The sequence below is a fragment of the Clarias gariepinus genome, chromosome 11 (assembly GCF_024256425.1).
Source record: "Clarias gariepinus isolate MV-2021 ecotype Netherlands chromosome 11, CGAR_prim_01v2, whole genome shotgun sequence".
Taxonomy (NCBI): domain Eukaryota; kingdom Metazoa; phylum Chordata; class Actinopteri; order Siluriformes; family Clariidae; genus Clarias; species Clarias gariepinus.
Genome location: NC_071110.1, coordinates 8,349,029 through 8,363,014, shown reverse-complemented (window position 1 = coordinate 8,363,014; position 13,986 = coordinate 8,349,029). Strand labels below are relative to the sequence as shown.

General features: G+C 47.3%; 1 pseudogene; it reads right to left on the bottom strand.

Annotated features, from left to right (window-relative positions):
* Positions 1–6,500: 6,500 nt before the first annotated feature.
* LOC128533281 (olfactory receptor 2A12-like) lies at positions 6,501–7,496 on the bottom strand (annotated as a pseudogene).
* Between the last annotated feature and the right edge of the window lie 6,490 nt (positions 7,497–13,986).

Genomic DNA, 13,986 nt, shown 5'->3' with positions numbered 1-13,986 from the left:
GGACATTCATTTACACTAGTGGCCACTGCACAACTACCCATTCCTGGACATAAGTTAAATTATCACGTCACTTTAAATATGTCACTAACCCCCCCGGACGTTCTGTTACCTGGATGCACAGTCACTTTAAACACTTTACATTCTTGACATTTCTATTTATACTCAATTTATTTTAAACCTCATTCCCACACATACAATCCTAAATTTTTCATCTCTGAATTGCACAGTTGTTCTTATTTTCTAATATTTTTTTAAATATATTTTGTACTGTACAGTTATGTTATTTAATTTTAATTCTATATTTTATTTAATTCTTTCTTAGTTAAATTTACCTTCTGTTTTCCTTTTCATATTTATTTTCTTATCTTTTATTTTAAGGTCACGGGCAGTTGTCTAAGCATTTCACTGCATATCATACTGTGTATGACTGTGTATGTGATAAAATTTGAATTTGAATAAAATTTGAATTTAAAAGGAGAGGAGAAGGAAGGGGTAAGCTGCTGTGTAAGACACACACAGTACACCTTGGCGCGAGTAGCACACACACACACCACACACATAGAAACACAAAATTTAAGATGCTTTATGTGCACACAAGTGGTCACAGTGTTATAATAAACAGTACACGCGTGCACGGGTGTTGACTATACAAGTGATTACTGAGACCAAGCATGGGAGACGATTACCCACAATTCCACAGTGCACGAGAGAGAAAAAACATTGCCTCAGTTGTGATCACCTGACTCGGGGTCAAAACAAGAAGCGCATTCATGCCACATGATACTCGATGATATTTACATCAAGACTCGCATGTTTTTCAAGGCAAAATTTATTTTTAAATTTTGCTCATCTTGCGAAATTGTCAAGAACTAACCTGGAGTGACCAGAAGACGTAGCTTTAGCGGTTAGCCCTTTGTTGCGTGAATGGTAAACCCAAACGCGGACGAACACGAGTGAGCAGGATAATCACGCTATTTGATCTAAGGACTCTCACGAATGGGGAGCAAGGGAGAGACACAATCTAACCCGCGTCCTATAAATACACACTCGATCAGGATTTTAAACCAAGAAGGTGAGTACTCACGGTTTGTAGAAATCCGACGTAGCATCGGCGACTCAATGACTGAGCGAGGTGCTATGGTTTGTTTACCTCTTTTATACTTCCTGGTTCGCGACCGCTTAACTTCCGGGTCCTAGTGCTGGTCGCGTTCCGAGTGTGCATGACAGTACCCCCCTGTCCAGGACCGGCTCCGGACGGTCCTGCGGTGGAGGATACCCTGTGACGGTAGTCCCGGATGAGCTCGGGGTCGAGGATGAAGCGAGCTGGAACCCAAGACCGCTCCTCGGGACCGTAGCCTTCCCAATCGACCAAGTATTGGGTGCCTCTGCCCCGAGGCCGCGAATCAAGGATCCGTCGCACGGTGTAGGCGGGACCGCCGTCAATGATCCGGGGAGGAGGAGCAGGGCGGGTGGGTGGAACCATGGGTGAAGTGGTGAAGGGTTTCAGTTGTGAAATATGGAATACTGGATGGATCCGGAGCGCCGCAGGCAGCTGGAGCCGGTAGGTGACAGGATTGATCTGTAGATGGATGCGGTATGGGCCGATGAACCTTGGTGAAAGTTTCCGGGATTCTGTGTGGAGATGGAGGTTTTTGGTTGAGAGCCAGACCTTGTCACCTACTTTGAACAACCGTCCCGGAGGGTGTCGACGGCGATGTTGGGTGATGTAGCTGGCGTTGGTCTGTTGGATGGCACGGTTGGCTTGTCTCCATAGCCGTCGACACCTACGGACCAACTGTTGGGCCGAGGGTACGTCAACCTCCGGTTCCTGATGGGTGAACATCGGAGGTTGGAAACCATAGCATACCTCAAATGGGCTCAAGTTGGTGGCCGAGGAGACGTGAAGGTTGTGAGACAGCTCAGCCCATGTGAGGTAGCGGGCCCAGGAGCGCTGGTGATCGGACACGAAGCATCTCAGGTAGCGCTCCAGCTGTTGGTTGGTCCGTTCCGTCTGACCATTAGTCTGGGGGTGGTATCCGGAGGACAGACTAGTGGTGGAGTTGATCAGACGGCAGAAGGCCTTCCAGAACCGGGCGGTGAACTGGGGCCCTCTGTCCGAGACGATGTCTTTGGGGAACCCATGCAGACGGACTACGTGTTCCAATATCAGCTCTGCGGTGACCTTAGCTGATGGGAGTCCGGTGAGGGCCACCAGGTGAGCTGCCTTGGAGAACCGGTCGACGATCGTGAGGATGGTGTTTTTCTCTTCGGAAACCGGCAGGCCTGTGATGAAATCCAAAGCGATGTGCGTCCAGGGTCGTCGAGGAACGGGCAGAGGTTGGAGCTCTCCTGGGGTTGGTCGGTTGGTGTCCTTAGCCCTGGCGCACACCGGGCACGCCTGAACGAACTCCTCGATGTCCTTCTTCATGGAGGGCCACCAGAACGCCCGTTTCACGAACTGTAAGGTTCTTCGATTTCCCGGGTGTCCGGCCACGGGCGATGAGTGACCCCACTGGAGGACCTCAGATCTTAGTGGTTGGGGCACGAAGAGTCGTCCAGGCGGTGCCCCTGCCGGCCCGGCCTCCGCAGCTTGAGCCTGGCGAACCCTTGTCTCGAGATCCCACTGGAGCGGTGCCACGATGCGTGAAGTGGGTAGGACAGGCACGGGGTCCGCCCGGGGGGCGTCTTCCTCCTGTTGTCGCGATAGGGCGTCCGCCTTGGTGTTCTTCGACCCCGGGCGGTATGATAGATGGAAGTCGAACTGTTCGAAGAATAGTGCCCACCGTGCCTGTCGGGGATTGAGTTGCTTGAGGTTGCGGATGGTGAGGAGGTTCTGGTGATCTGTCCAGACGATGAACGGCTCACTGGCGCCCTGGAGCCAGTGACGCCATTCCTCCAAGGCCCACTTTATGCCCAACAGCTCGCGGTCCCCTACCCCGTATCGCTGCTGAGTGGGATTAAATTTCTTGGAGAAGAAGCCACATGGGTGTAGCTTCTGGTCTGGACCTCGCTGAGAGAGAACAGCGCCGGCGCCCACATCTGACGCGTCCACCTCTACAACGAACGGTTGGTTGGCATCTGGGTGAAGAAGGATAGGTGCGGTGGTGAAGCGATGGCAGAGTTCCCTGAATGCTGAGATGGCGGCCGGAGTGAGTTGGAAGGGGTGAGTCGCGGGCCTGGTCAGGTTGGTCAGTGGTGCTGCAACTGTACTGTAGCCCCGGATGAAGCGACGATAGAAGTTCGCAAACCCGAGAAACCGTTGAAGCTGTTTGAGCGTCCTGGGTAGGGGCCAATGACGCACAGCCTCTAGCTTCTGCGGGTCCATGGCCACACCCTGGGGCGAGATGACAAAACCCAGGAACGTGGTGGAGTGCTGGTGAAAAGCACATTTTTCCAACTTACAGTACAGTTGGTGGGCGAGCAATCTCTTTAGAACAGCCCGGACATGTTGGGTGTGTTCGGTGATCGTGCGGGAGTAGATGAGAATGTCGTCCAGGTAAACGAACACCCATCGGCCCAACATGTCTCTCAGGACATCGTTGATGAACTGCTGGAAGGCCGAGGGTGCGTTACATAATCCAAATGGGATGACCAGGCTTTCGTAATGTCCCGTGGGGGTGATGAAGGCCGTCTTCCACTCATCGCCCTCTCTGATGCGCACCAAGTTGTAGGCGCTCCGGAGGTCCAACTTAGTGAACACGGTGGCACCAGAGAGGGCGTCCAGGGCTGAGTTGGTTAGCGGCAATGGGTGTCGGTTCTTGATGGTTATCTTATTTAACCCCCGATAGTCGACACACGGGCGAAGTTCCCCCCCTTTCTTTTTCACAAAGAAAAAACCGGCGGCTGCCGGTGACGAGGAGGGCCGGATGGTTCCCTGGCGAAGAGCGTTGGTGATGTATTCTTCCATCGCCTGCGTCTCAATCGCTGACAGGGAGTAGAGGTGGCCGCGGGGGGGAACTGAACCCGGCTGGAGCTCTATGGCCAGATCGTAGGGACGATGAGGTGGAAGGTAGGTGGCTCTCCTTTTGCAAAAGACTCCAGCCAGGTCACGATAGGCAGGTGGAATGGCATTGATGTCGACATCGGGGGCCTCGGACTCCGTGGAACACGTCCCAGCCGGGGCCCGTAGGCAAAGTTCAGTGCAGGTCGGTCCCCACTGGAGGATTCGGTTCTGGTTCCAGGAGATGAGGGGGTCATGCTGCAGCAGCCACGGGTATCCGAGGATGATGGGAGGAGATGAGATGGAGGTGAGGTGAAATTGAAGCTGTTCCTGATGTTGGTCGATTATGAATGTGATTGGTTGGGTCTGGTGAGTGATGGGACTGGATGAGAGGGGCCGACCGTCGACTGAGGTGATGTGAACCGGCTGGGATAACGCCTCGATCTTCATCCCCAATTCTTTGGCATAAGTTGAGTCAATGAAGTTACCAGCGGCACCGGAGTCGATAAACGCGGTACTTCGGACTCGTTTGTGGCCAAATTGGAGAGTTACCTGGACCGTGAGACGTGAGATGGTGGCGTTGATCGTGGTGGAGAGGTGGAGAGGGCCCGGTGAGCTTCTCCTTGCACTCACCGGGGCTGAGCGTTTCCCGGACGAATTGGACAGACCGCCCGGTGATGTGCTGCTGACCCGCAATAGGCGCACAACCCCTCTCTGTACCGTCGTTCGCGTTCCGCCACGGTCAGGGAGGCGCGTCCTAGTTGCATGGGTTCCCCGGCTCCGGTGTCAACCACGGCAGGAGGTGGAGATCCGACAGATCCGGTAGTGGAGGTGGTGAGAGCAATAGGTGGTCGTGGCGGGGTGTAGGAGAAAGTGGGTGCAGGCGGCAGGGTCCTAGGGGCTGGCTTCGGGCGAGAGAGGATGCGTTGGTCGATGCGGAGGGAGAGCTGGATCATCCCCTTCAGGGTAGCAGGAAGCTCCCGCCCGGCGAGCTCGTCTTTGATGCGTGGAGCCAGTCCCTCGTAGAAGGATGTCCGGAGCGCGGCATCTCCCCAGTCGGTCTGCACGGCGAGGGTCCGGAACTCTGCAGCGTACCGGCTCACGGACGATCCTCCCTGCCGCAAATGGTAGAGCTTGGTGTCGGTCTCCACCTCGCCCGCTGGGTGTTCAAAAGTGAGTCTGAGTTGGCGGGTGAACTCATTATATGAGTGTGCGGTGTCTGAATCCGCCCGGAGAACTGCCGTGGCCCACTCAGCTGCCTGCCCGGATAGCAACGAGACCAAAAGCGCGATGCGTAGCCGATCGGTGGAGTACCTGGTGGAATTAAACTCAAACACCAGATCAAGCGATGTTAAAAACACATTGCACTTTCCGTCCGTGCCATCCCATTTATCAGGAAGTGCCAGAAATACATCCGAAGGGGGGGGGGGGCGGCGCCGCGGCCGCCGTGACGGGAGAACGGCTAGCCGCGCTATCTACAGCCGCCCGGAGATCCGCGTTCTCCTGCCGGAGCTCCGCGACCTCGCGGCGCAAGGCCGCGACGTCTTGGAGGTCCCGGCGCAGATTAGCGATCTCCCCGGTTAGCGTGTTGATAAGCTTGGCGTGCTGATCTACCACGTCGCAGAGGTGCGCGTAGTCCGCTGGGTTCACCGCGGAAGGCTCAGTCATTCTGTCAAGAACTAACCTGGAGTGACCAGAAGACGTAGCTTTAGCGGTTAGCCCTTTGTTGCGTGAATGGTAAACCCAAACGCGGACGAACACGAGTGAGCAGGATAATCACGCTATTTGATCTAAGGACTCTCACGAATGGGGAGCAAGGGAGAGACACAATCTAACCCGCGTCCTATAAATACACACTCGATCAGGATTTTAAACCAAGAAGGTGAGTACTCACGGTTTGTAGAAATCCGACGTAGCATCGGCGACTCAATGACTGAGCGAGGTGCTATGGTTTGTTTACCTCTTTTATACTTCCTGGTTCGCGACCGCTTAACTTCCGGGTCCTAGTGCTGGTCGCGTTCCGAGTGTGCATGACAGAAATGCTTACAAACCGAGTTACTAACAATCCGAGGTCCAACTGTATAATATGTTCAATTGCTCAATGTGCTTAATTTCTTTTAACAGAATGTTTACCTTTTTGTGGAAGATCCATTACCAAAAGAGAATCAATGTTTTTTCCCATGCATTAAACAGAACTGAATTATGGAATATGAATAATTAAATAAAAATTCTAAAAGTTCATCAGAGGACCTGATTTATTGAGACAAAATATGTATAACATTCTCTAATTTATTTCTGATTTATTATGTGACTCATTTATCCAAAAAACAAACCAACACCAGGACAACCAGAGGTATCCAATCTAATCTTAAAAGTTTTTTTCAGGTTTTTATTTCAGTTCAATTTAATATACACCTAACACTTAATTCAGGTGTGGCTTTCTTTTGACTGGAATTAAAACATTTAGAAACACTGGATGCTTAAAGACCCATGAAAGAATAAAAATGTGTATAAATGAGTGGGAAAAAAAGTTTGAAAATATCTAATCTGATCACTTTACTTAAACCAGCAAATGAGAAACATAAGTTTTCTTTTTAAAAATTTTCAGAAAGAAGTTTCTGAATTCCTTTGTACTCAAAACATAAATTATGGGATTTAACATGGGTGGAATTGTTATTGACAGTGAAATGTTAATTATCCTAGCAGTTGGATGTAGAGAGAATGAGTATGTAACTGACACAGGAATGAAGAATATTCCTACTACCAGCAGATGAGTAACACATGTTTTGAATGCTTTAAGACGACCCTCCCATGTTGTAAGTTTAGTTAAGGCCAACAGAATGCCCACATAAGATAAGATTATGGCAGTCAGTGGCAAATAAAGATATACTGCAATAGAGACATTTCCCATGAAAACATTTATGCTGTTGTCATTACAAGCTAGTGTATAAACTGGCCCATGGTCACAAAAAAAGCTATTTATCTCAATGGATTTACAGAATGAAAGTGGTGTAATCAAACCCACCATAATGGCAGAAAAAATAAAATTAAATATCCATATTGTTGTTAAAATTGCTATCATAAAGGAATTATTTACAATAGCATGATATCTCAGAGGTGAGCAAATGGCAATAAAGTGATCATATGCCATGACAACAAGAGTTAAATACTGCGCACCTGCGAAGAAATAAGTCAAAAACATGTTAGCCAAACATGCCTCATAGGATATGTACTGTGAATTAAATAGAAAAAGCTTTACAAGGAAAGGAATCAGTGCATTTGCTTCACCAAACTCTGACAAAGCTTAATTAAAAATACCCATGTATTTAGGAATATGAAGACTTTTGTCAATTATTATCATGTAAAGCACAATTGAGTTTCCACACAATGATATAATATAAACAAACATTAAAAAGACAAAGTAGTATTGACTAAAAGGTATTCCAGAAAATCCACTGATGAAAAAGTATTCTGGACGCACAAATGATACATTTTGGAGAAAACTGAAGTTCAACCCACTCATGATAAAGTAGATTTTAACGTTGATTAAGTCCTTTCCTGCCTCTGAAAATATATAATGAGATATAAAAAATCAGCCAGATGTTCTTGTGTGGATATATATATATATATATATATATATATATATATATATATATATATTTGCCTGACTCAGTATATGCACACAAAGAATATTTAATATCATATACATTTACGATAATAAATACCTTAAACCTTGTACACTTATCTACTGTACATGCATTATATGTAAATATGCTGAAAATTACTGTTGAATCTCTTCACACTGTTGAAGTGATAGTGATGTGAATGCAGCCCATTGCAGCTAGTATTATTTAATTTTACAACCTATTTTATTTATTTACTTTTGATACTTCTCTTTTGGGAATCTGGGGAAGGATACAAATACATTACACGATTAACTAAACCCGTTGGGGACCATCAGCAAAAAAAGGCAATACATAAATATACTATAATTATATGTGAACAATTAAACAAAATGTTTCCAAGATATAATTGAGATATTCAATATGTTCTTTTTCTAAAACACTGTTAGTTGTTATACACTTTTATATAAAATGTGCACTGTCCAAAGAGTTCAACTTTTGTCTTATTATTTTACAGCATATTTGCCCAAAAGTCTTTAAGATAACCAGGATGTTTTGTGGAAAATGTGAGGTGAGCTTTTGTTTACATTTTGGTTGTGGCTAGCGTCTTGGAAATCTCCCATGGATGCCATTTCTGTCCAGTGTCTTTTTTATTGTTGTATCATGAACTATGTCCTTACTTGAGGCAAGTGAGGCTCAGTTCTTGAGATGTTGTTCTAGGTTCTATTATAAGCCACTCCCGGGAAAGTTCACTACGCTTCTTAATTTTCTTCTTTTGTGAGTTGGTGGAGGCCTAAAGCCTCTGAAATAGCTTACATTTACATTTAGGCATTTGCTCAAGGGCCCAACAGTGGCAACCTGGTGGTCATGGGGTTTAAACCTGAGACTTTCCGAACTGTAATCCAATGCCTTAACCACTGAGCTACTCCTGACCATTGAGCTTGAAATTGCAGAGTAAGTTTGTACAGCCTCTTTTCCTTAATAAATGAAATAATAATGTAAAAACTGCACTTTGTACTAAGTACTATGTACTAAGGTTACAGTTGTGTAATATAATTTTTTTTGATTATCTCAATTAATTAAGTGTGACAAACATGCAAAAAAGGGGGGTAAGCTGTTTAGATGTCACTATATTTTCTATATTTAATTTAAAGGTTAATATTAAATCTAGAGTTGAAATGCCCCCAAGTGGCACAGTGGTAAAGTGTTCATATAGTGATCCTGTAGCCTCCCACGGCTGGTGACCTTATTGGCTGATCTGGCCAAGGTAAGGGATGGGGCACTTAGCGCTCTCACATCAATCGTGGCTCCAAGCCAAGCACAGGGGGCTGTGAGCTTCTGCAAGTGGATGACATTGCTAACAAGCAGTTTTCATAAGAAAGTTTCATTTCTTGAAACATTCAGTTCACACAGTTAGCACAACAGCATTCATATTGGACCACAAGCCGATCTGGCCGAGGACAGATTCTCCTCTCCTTTCTCTCGCCTTCTCTTCCGATCGGGAAGTCTCTCCTTCCATTTCACAAGTGCGCTCCAGTGCTTCTTGTGAGTGTGTAGAAGAGACTCGCTCTCTTGCTTTTGTAGAAATGGAAGTAGCTACACGTCAGAATGCTCCTCTAAGGAGGATAGAGAATATGAGGAGCTGTTTAAAGTCATAATGCATGCAGTCGAACGGCTGCACATAGATTGGCCGCAGGAGCAAGCCTTTCCCAAACATTCTAAATTAGACGACAGATTCCTGTTGGGTGGCCAGGAGACGGAGCCACAACGCCGCTGTCTCCCTTTATTTTATTTTTTTTTGGCGACCTCCACAACGAATTATCTCATTCTTGAAGCAAGCCTTATTCTTCCCATATTTTTGTACCATCAACTTTGTCTTATGCGAATATAAAAAGCTTTAGAGAAAACGGCTAAAGCACGAGGTTATATGATAATGCCCCAGATAGAAGAGACGCTCGCGGGCTATCTCTCTCGTGGGACATCATCCTCACTGAAAAAGCCAAGACTTCCCTCTGTGTAGAACTTCTTCTTTCCTGGTAGGAAAGGCTTTCCAAGCAGCAGGTCAGGCCAGCGCTTCTTTGCACACCATGGCGGTTTTGCAGGCGTATCAGGCTGATCTGCTAAAGGATTTGAGCACGAGGAGAGGCACCTGTGGTTAAACTTAACAGGCATCAAGGATAAGGATCGAACATTCCTCCTTGATGCCCCAGTCTCACCTTCCTGGCATCAAGGAGGAATGTTGTTAATTCCGTCGTCACTAAGTTTTGGGAAGCTAGGCTATATGAACAGGTTTTCGGGAAAATTCTCCCACGCCGTGCTCAAGAGTCAAGTCTGTTGGCCACCCAGTCTCGACCAGACCTGATTCTTGCCAGACGGGAGGCGCAGAAGGAAAGCGTCAGCAGCCAGCACCCCCTCGCAAGGACTGGGGTACAGCTTGCCGCCCTTACAAGCCGCCTCAAAGAGATCAAACCACCACACTGTCTTCTTTTCGAAGAAGAAGTCCTGAAGCTCATGCGCCAGGACTGTGGGGGTGATTCCCCTTCACGGGGAGGGGCGCATAACATTCTTTCATATAAGAAGGTGCACCCCCAGGGGGTCTGTGTTTAGTCTCCGCTGCCTTTGGTGTTTCTCCAACAGCAAGTAAGTCCTTAGGTCATATCCTGCTGTACTCCAGGATGCCGAACCAGTAACACTAGCCCCTTTAGGAGAAACTGGCAGCGTGAAAGCTACTGCCAGGCATATCTCCCTGGGTGTTAAAGACTGTAGAAAAAGGGCTGCAGGATTCAGTTCTCACGTCACCCTCCACTTCTGTGAGACTGGTAAGGGTGCATCTGCTGACAGAAGTTGCTGGGAATAGGGGCCATAGAACATGTTTTTCCTACCACGCTACTACAGTCGGTATCTCTTGGTTCCCAAGAGGAATGGGGGGCTGCGTCAAATTTTTTTATTTTTGCGGGCTGAACCGCTTTTTAAAAATAAATAAATACAGCTTCAAAATGTTGACTGTCAAAGTGATTGTTCTCAAATCCTACCAAGCGATTGATTTGTGACAATCGATCTAAAGGACGCATACTTTCACATAGAAATATTGCCACAACACAGTAGGTTACCAGTATTGGGTCCTTCCATTTGGTCTAGCTCTTTTACCCGCACATACACAAAATGCATGGATGCAGTTCTGGCTCTTACGACTCCAGGGCATCTGTATTTAAATTATATAGACGACTGGCTGGCGCAGTCTCAGTAGCTAGTGCTTCGACATCAGGATGTCATCCTAGCTCACCTTTGTTTCTTAGGATTGAGACCCAACGCCACAAAAAGCGTGCTCTTTCCTGGTTTAGAGGACAACATATTTGGGGTGTCACATGGGATTCGATCAGAAGCAGGCACAGCTGTCTCCCGCTCATGTTGAATCCATTCTCAACACCCTCAAGGTAATCAAGCTAGACCAAAAAGTGACTGTTCATCACTTTCAGAGATCTTAGCTCTCATGGCAGCTGTATCCACGGAAACACTTTTGGGCCTTCTGCACATGAGAGCATTTCAGTTGTGGCTAAGAAACAGGGGATTTCACTCGAGGGCCAATCCCCAATAAGGGTTACGCGCCAGGGGCTTCGTACCCTTCCTATGTGGTTTGGACCCCGGTTTCTGACTCTGGGTCGCACTCTAAGCTCGTCTTGTTATCACAGATGCTAATGACAGATACTTCCCTCACGGGCTGGGGTGCGGTATTAGATAACCGTCCAGCCCAAGGGAGCTGGAGAGGCCATCTTCTCGCGCGGCACATCAATTGCCTCGAAATGATGGCTCTATTTCTGGCCCTAAAGCACTTCCTCCAACAGTTGAGAGGCTATCATGTCCTAGTGCGGGTAAACAACACTACGACCATCTCATATATTAATCGCCAGGGTGGACTGTGCTCGCGCCACTAAATAAGCTAGCGCACCAGGTTTCTGTCCCTCAGGGCAATTTACATTTCAGGGCATATGAATGTGGGAGCAGTTGTACTGTCCAGTCAAGCTCACACACACGGGGAATGAAAACCCCACCTCGAAGTAGTCAGTCAATCTGGGAGAGATTTTATGTAGCAGAGGTGGACGCCTTGGCCCAGACGTGGCCCAGGTTATGCCTTTATGCGTTTTTCCTGATAGCTCTGTTTCCGGGAATCTTGGCGAAGGTCCGTCAACAGCGTTTACGCCTCTTATTGATAGCGCCCTGTTGGCCGACCAGAGTGTGGTTCTCGGATCCAGTATCTCTTCTCAAGGGCTCACCATGGTGATTCCAGTGAGGAGGGAACTTCTGTCTCAGGCACAGGGGACAATATTCCATCCCAGGCCCGAGCTTTGGAACCTTCAATAAGTCAAGCTGGTCTTTCAGCCAGCGTTATTGACACTATTTTAAATGCTAGGGTTCCCTCCACTAGGAAAGCCTACGTCCTTAAATGGAATGTATTTGAAAGTTGGTGCATGACAAAGCAGGTAGACTCAGTCCACTGCCGAATTGTTTCAGTGCTGGAGTTCCTGCAGGAAAAGTTGTCCTCGGGCTTGTGCCCTAGTACTCTCAGGACAAACGTAGCCGCTATTTCAGCCTGCCACGTTCCGACTGATGGGTTAATGGTGGGATCACCTGTTTCATTCGTGGAGCTAAACGGTTGAGGCCACCCACTAGAGCCACTGTCCCGTCATGGGATTTATCTATCGTGCTCGAAGGTCTAATAGACACCCCTTTTGAATCACTAGAGTCAGCGCATGTCAGGTTTCTGACCCTTAAGATGGTTTTTCTGATGGCCATTACCTCTCTGAAGAGAGTTGGAGATCTGCACGCCTTGTCAGTCTCCCCATCCTGCCTAGACTTGGGCTAGTCAGGGCCATTCTGCATCCTAATCAGAACTATCTTCCGAAAGTTCCATTCTCAACCATGCACCCTGTTGTTCTTAAAGCCTTCTGTTATCTGTCTTTTACAGCTCTGGAGCAGGAGAGACTTCACTTACTGTGTCCAGTACGTGCTCTTTAGATTTACATCCACCGCACCGGCCAGTGGCGTAAGTCAGAGCAGCTCTTTATATGCTATGGGGCCGCAACCGGGGGGCGGCCGCCGCTACACAGACTCTGTCACACTGGGTGAGAGATGCAATTGCCCTCTCCTATGAGGCGCGTGGGCTCACTTCGCCTCTAGGAACTAGAGCTCATTCAACTAGGGGGATTGTCTCATCTATCACTCTGGCGAGAGGTGTTCCCCTGCAGCAAGCATGCGACGCGGCAGGTTGGTTCTCTCCACACACATTTGTTCGATTTTATAGCCTGGATGTTCCTGCTACTCCGGGTTCACAGGTCCTCGAGTTAGCTTCCCAGAGATGGTTCTGAGACCTCCTCGGTCTTTGTGTGCACACACTACACAAACCGGGGCTCCAGACACTTGCAGTGCGGCGGCGTTGGTATTCTCATTCCTATAGCATTTTCACACAGCACGTGTTCACTGAAAAGGCGAGAACGAGATGCTGCGCTCCAATGCCGCACTGCCCACGTGACTGGACGTCCCTTCAGACAAAATCAATCTGAGGAATGTTTCCGGTTTAAAATATTGATTATTGAATTTTGGTTTTTGACCAAAACATTAATACAATTTGTTAATCAATTATTTGCATTTTGTTTTATTTGAGTCATTAAAGCTCTGCAAATACTGCATGATCTTGGGTATTTTGAGGTGTTGTGATTTTGTCTTTCCTTTAAATATACACTCTAAATAACAATAGTTATATTCTGAATTTAGGAGAAATATTTTCAGCAAAAATGTTCGTCAATTTGCCAAGACAATAAAATCTCAATGAGAAAAGAAAAAGAAAAAAAAAAACCTTATACACCTGATACACTATTTATGATAATGCAATATTCTTCGTCATTCGTCTAATGGTACTAGTGAGGTAAGATTCTAAAAACTTCTAATTAAGGTGTAGTGAATAACAGGGCTCCCCCAGAGAGAGACAGCAGTCAACTGACCACAGTCCAGAGACCTTCTTCCAGCATGCACGTCGCCATCCCGATAAGTTATCTGATCCACGATCATGAAGGGGCATCTGTAAAACAAGGCTGCAATCTTATCTGATTCGCGATCATAAAGCAGATTTGTGACACGAAGCTGCAGGAAACCTCACAAGGCATAAGACCAGATGCTTTAAAGTTAACCCCAAAACGAAGGGTTAAGGAAAATTGGCGATTCGGTAAACAAAGCAGACATTTTTACAGCTTCACCCCGAGCTGGGGGGAGAACCTATCACACCTGGATACTCTTTTGACCTCCGCAAGACATGCCTTTCAATGAACAAAGGCATACGGCATGGACACTATTTTAAACATTTTTACAGTGTGCCAGTATAGGGCAAAACGTTTTCACATATATTTACCCAGTATCTTTCATTCAAGTTCA